Consider the following 6,000-nt stretch of genomic DNA (forward strand, 5'->3'; position numbering starts at 1 on the left):
AAATGATATTTGCAGAGTATCGGAGATTTTAAAGTTTGTAATATTTGCTGATGACACAAATATACTGTGTTCAGGGGTGGAATTGCCACAGGTTTTGGAGATGATCACACAGGAATTAACAATATTAAAGAAGTGGTTTGATATAAATAAATTATCATTGAATCTAGATAAAACCAAATTTATGTTGTTTGGAAAACAAAAGAAAAACATCAAAATAGAAATATGTGTTGACAATGTATATTTAGAAAGAGTAAATGAAATAAAATTTCTTGGTGTGATCATTGACCACAAGCTCTGCTGGAAGCCACACATTACTTATGTTCGGGGGAAAATGGCACGGGGCATTGCCGTCCTGGGGAAAGCAAAGCATATGTTGGATCAGAAAGCACTGCACATATTATACTGTGCTTTACTACTGCCATATATGAGCTACTGTGTAGAGGTTTGGGGAAACACATACAAAGGTAATACACAAACAATAACTATAATACAGAAAAGGGCCATTAGATTAATAAATAATGTGGGGTACAGGGACCATACAAATGCACTCTTTGTCAAAATGCAAGCTATTAAATTCAAAGACTTGGTGGAGTTTAAAACAGCGCAAATAATGTATAAAGTAAGAAATAAATTGCTTCCAAAAGAAATCTGTAAATTGTTCATAGAAAGAGAAGGTGGGTATAACTTAAGAGGGAAATGGAATTTAAAAATACAAAGTGCTAGAACAACTTTAAGAACTATGTCTCTCTCAATTGCAGGAGTTAAATTATGGAACAGTCTAACAGAAGAAATAAAAGAAAGTAAAAACGTAAGCCAGTTTAAAGTAAAATATAAAAAACAAATTTTAAATAAGTATAAGAATGAAGAAAACGGGGTTAACCCAGGACGGTAATGTTGCTGGTAATGGTATTGTGGTTCTTGGTTGTTGTTTTTTTTTTTGGGTTTGTTTGTTTTTCCATAACTTATGAATATGCAAATATACACATTCTGTATTTTTCATATAAAAGAAACTATACTGTGGTGGGGCTTGCTAATTTCTTTTTTTGATTTATGTATGTTTTGTTTTGTTTTGCTGTACTTTTGTTTCATATGTTGTTTGTTTAATTTAAGACTAAAAGAAAATTAAAAGAATGAGAGGTAAAACTTGAGGGGGTAGTATTAGGAATTGGTGGGGTTCCTCTGGTGTGGTGTCACGGGGTCTGCTTCTGTTTTCAGCACAGGTAGGCGGGGTGGTGTGTCACGGGATGCTGACACACCGGCGGTACATCAGACGTCATTTGATGGAGCGTTATTTAGGAGCAGCGCGACAGACGTCTGGTGTCGGAGTATTGCCACCTCCCCGAGTGCTGGATCTACCACCCGCTTACCTGTCAGCTGTTTGTGAAGCCGCATTTCCGGGATTTCTATGGAGAGAGATCTCAGCATTTCTTCTACTTCCCGGGAATCCTCGCCCGAGTCTGTACCGCCAGTGTGACAAATCCACCCTGTGTGTGCGGGTTACCCCTTTCCCTCAGAATGCGTGTCAGCTCCCTTCTCCGGTTTCCCTCTGTTTATTTGTCGGTGTACATATTCCATCCCGTGTAAATAAGTTGGACACTGTAAATAAAAAGCACTTCCTGCATTTTCTGCGTTTCTGTGTGTTCTGCCATAGAGTCCGCTTACTTAGCATAACAGGTAGGGACAAATAAGTAATTACTTCTGCCTACTCCTTTTCAAACAAATAATGAAATGATATTTGGAAATGATTGTGAAGGCACATGTTTGAAATAAAAATGAACTGAACTGAACTGAACTGAAATGCTACAAAGACGAAGTCGGCCACAGCAAGGTTGAGGAACCAAACTGTGTTAACAGTTTTCTTCATCTTGAACCCAGTCACCCAGATAATCACTCTATTCCTGAGCATACAGATAAAGGACAGGGAATAGAGTATGAGAGACATTGTGTTGAGGCATTGTGTTGTGTATCAGCCCAATGTCATTGCCAGTATCAGGTGCAGTAGTTGTGCCGATTAGATCAAAGGAGTCAGTGGTCGTCTCCATCACTGTCTTAAGAATGACATAAAGAAACAACAAAATTAAATCATTTTGTAATGTCTGTTTTCCAAAGCGCTTCTTTCAGATGTGCATGCACACTATCAGTCAAAAGTTTGGACACACCTTCTCATTTAAAAGTTTGTTTCTTTATTTTTTGTACTTTCTACATTTTAGATACATAGTGGGGACATCAATTACATGATGCAAGATATATGGAATTATGTAGCAACGAAAAAATGGATAAATAACTTTAAATATGTTGCATTTTTTAGATTCCTGAAAGTAGCCACCCTTTGCTTTGTTGACAGTGCTGCAGTCTGATTGGGGCCATTGTCTTAAGGTCATTGCCTTGTTGAAAAATAAATGATAGTCCAACTAAACGCAAACCAGATGTCATTGCAGAATGCTGTGGTAGCCATGCTGGTTCATTGTACCTTCAATTTTGAATAAATCCAGATGAGAGGGTGAATTTTAAGACTTAAGTTGTTGAACAAGCTTATTTGACTGAAAAGAAACAAGATCCCTTTTTTAATCCACTCGGACTAAGAGTAAAATCGAAACTAAAGTTGTATAATGAAATACTCAAATAATCAAATTAAATAATCACTAATGAAAAGATTTTTTGACAGAAAAGCACTGAGATTTAAGACATGCAGAATGTAAGCTGATTGGCTCACACAAGGCAAGCAAGAAAATCATTTGATTTGAGCAATGATGTCAGCTCTGAGTTTTATCATGTGAGAAAGTGGAAATAATGTAAAGAATAGACAAGCAGGCATACAGCAAGATAGGTGAATAGAATTTCTCTTTATTGAACTTAACCATAAGCTTGATTTTGGTGTTTTGTGTATACACAGTGTCTGCACTGTGTATAGTGCTGGCGGAGCGCTGCTGACGTCGACTGAGAAAATTGTCAGGCGGTGGAAGGAATACTTCGAGGACCTCCTTAATCCCACTGACACGTCTTCCGAGGAGGAAGCAGAGTCTGGGGATGAGGGGAATGACCCGCCAATTTCCGGGGGCGAGGTCACTGAGGCAGTTAAACAACTCCTTGGTGGCAGAGCCCCTGGTGTTGATGAGGTCCGCCCCGAGTTCCTGAAGGCTCTGGACGTTGTAGGGCTGTCCTGGTTGACACGCCTCTACAATGTTGCGTGGAGATCAGGGGCAGTACCCCTGGACTGGCAGACCGGGGTGGTGGTCCCCATCTTTAAGAGGGGAGACCGGAGGGTGTGTTCCAACTACAGGGGGATCACACTCCTCAGCCTCCCTGGGAAAGTCTATGCCAGGGTGCTGGAAAGGAGAGTTCGTCCGCTAGTCGAACCTCGGATACAGGAGGAACAATGCGGTTTTCGTCCTGGTCGCGGAACACTGGACCAGCTCTTTATCCTCTCAAGGATACTCGAGGGTGCATGGGAGTTTGCCCAACCAGTCTACATGTGTTTTGTGGACTTGGAGAAGGCATTCGACCGTGTCCCTCGGGGTGTCCTGTGGGAGGTGTTGCGGGAGTATGGGGTGTCTGGCCCATTGCTACGGGCCATTCGATCCCTATACAACCGTTGCAAGAGTTTGGTTCGCATTGCCGGCAATAAGTCGGACTCGTTCCCGGTGGGTGATGGGCTCCGCCAGGGCTGCCCTTTGTCACCGGTTCTGTTCATAATTTTTATGGACAGGATTTCTAGGTGCAGCCAAGTGGTGGAGGGCTTTCGCTTCGGTGGCCTCAGAATCTCATCTCTGCTTTTTGCGGATGATGTGGTTCTGTTGGCTTCATCAGGTGATGGCCTCCAGCTCGCACTGGAACGGTTCGCAGCCGAGTGTGAAGCAGCGGGAATGAGGATCAGCACCTCCAAATCTGAGGCCATGGTTCTCAGCCGGAAAAGGGTGGAGTGCCCACTCCGGGTCGGGGATGAGTTCCTGCCCCAAGTGGAGGAGTTCAAGTATCTCGGGGTCTTGTTCGCGAGTGATGGGAGAAGGGAGCCGGAGATCATCAGACGGATTGGTGCTGCGGCTGCAGTGATGCGGACGCTGCACCGGTCCGTCGTGGTGAAGAGGGAGCTGAGTGTAAAAGCGAAGCTCTCAATTTACCGGTCGATCTACGTCCCTACCCTCACCTATGGCCACGAGCTGTGGGTAGTGACCGAAAGAACGAGATCGCGGATACAAGCGGCAGAAATGAGCTTCCTCCGAAGGGTGGCTGGCCTCTCCCTTAGAGATAGGGTGAGAAGTTCGGCCATCCGGGAGGGGCTCAGAGTAGAGCCGCTGCTCCTCTACATCGAAAGGAGCCAGTTGAGGTGGTTCGGGCATCTGACAAGGATGCCTCCTGGGCGCCTCCTGGGTGAGGTGTTCCGGGCATGTCCCACCGGGAGGAGGCCCCGGGGCAGACCCCGGACACGCAGGAGAGATTATATCTCTCGGCTGGCCTGGGAACGCCTTGGTGTTCCCCCGGATAAGCTGGAGGAGGTGGCTGGGGAGAGGGAGGTCTGGGCTTCTCTGCTTAGGCTGCTGCCCCCGCGACCCGGCCTCGGATAAAGCGGATGAAGATGGATGGATGGATGGATGGATGGATGTTTTTTGTTTTTGAGGTTGCAGACAGATAGACAACATCAGTCACGGTCTTAAAAACGAAACATATATTGACCAAACGGTTTATAGAAGCTACAAATATGCCAGGAACCTTACTATGAATTACTTTAAGTCACTATCCTCATAAGAGCAACACTCTCTCCTAAATGAATTGGGCCAACCTACTTAATTATAATGATGCCAGTGACAACATATTCCAGAAATTAATGGCCAGGCCTGAGGCTTGGGGACGCCATGAGCAGCTGCACTGTGGATATTGAGCTTCTCACAGGCAGATTGCAAAATGTGCGCAGCAACAAAGACTGTTGAGCAGATAGTCCAGTTCATATGCACACTTGAAAAAACTTCCTCTTTCAAAGTTCTGCACAATAAAATACCAACGTCACTAAAATAAAAACGAACCACATATAATGCAAATGTTCTTTGAAACTTATTTAACACACTGTACTCCTTTTAAATGGAATTCCAAATTTTTTCTAAATATTATAAATGTTATTAATTACATTTTAAAATATATTACCCCCACCCAAAAAAACCAAACACAACAACAACAACAAAAACAACAACAACAACAACAACAACAACAACCACCAGCACCACCATGTATTCCTATAAAAAAAGAACTTATTTTCAAATAAAATGCTTTAGAGTATTTATTTATTAGTGTTTGATGTTTCTTTATTTTCTTTCTTTCTTTTTTTGCATTTAGACACAGACATAACAACAGAACTGCCTTTAACCACCAAAGAATTAAGAGAAGTTGTAATTCTGACAGCTTTAATTTGAAATATGTTACAAAGTCATTGTCCTTACAAAAGCAACACTTTCTGTTAAATACAATGGTTTAACTTATATAATCTTAATAAATAAGCCTACGTTATTATTTAGATCAGAGTTATGTCAGCATGATTTCACAATTCAATCCAAGATCAAAATAGGAAATTATCAAAGAAATATTACATAACTTTAGTAAAGCTCCGTTGTTGGTGTGGATGAAGCCACTTTTGAAGAATCCTGGAACAAAGTATGACAGGTTTATATAAGTCAAGCTAAACTGTATAAAAACAAAAAACAAAAGGAAAGGAGAAATATGAGAGCAAAATAAAAGTCAATGTACCCATCACAAGCTAAAATTTAAAAATAAATAAATAAATAAAAAAGCAGAATTTCACTGCAAGCAAAAGACAGGGGAACAGTGTGGGGCTGCTAACATCCTGTTTTGCAATCTTGCTCGTATAACTTCGACAGTTAGCTGTCTCTGTAAAGTTACAAAATCAATTTGAGGAAACCCACAACCAATAAGTCATAATAACATAGAGTAGAACATATTATTTAGCTTGTTCCATCTGTTCCTGATGTTTCTGCTATGAAGAGCATCCACATC

The sequence above is a fragment of the Oreochromis niloticus genome, linkage group LG11 (assembly GCF_001858045.2).
Source record: "Oreochromis niloticus isolate F11D_XX linkage group LG11, O_niloticus_UMD_NMBU, whole genome shotgun sequence".
In the NCBI taxonomy this organism is placed as follows: domain Eukaryota; kingdom Metazoa; phylum Chordata; class Actinopteri; order Cichliformes; family Cichlidae; genus Oreochromis; species Oreochromis niloticus.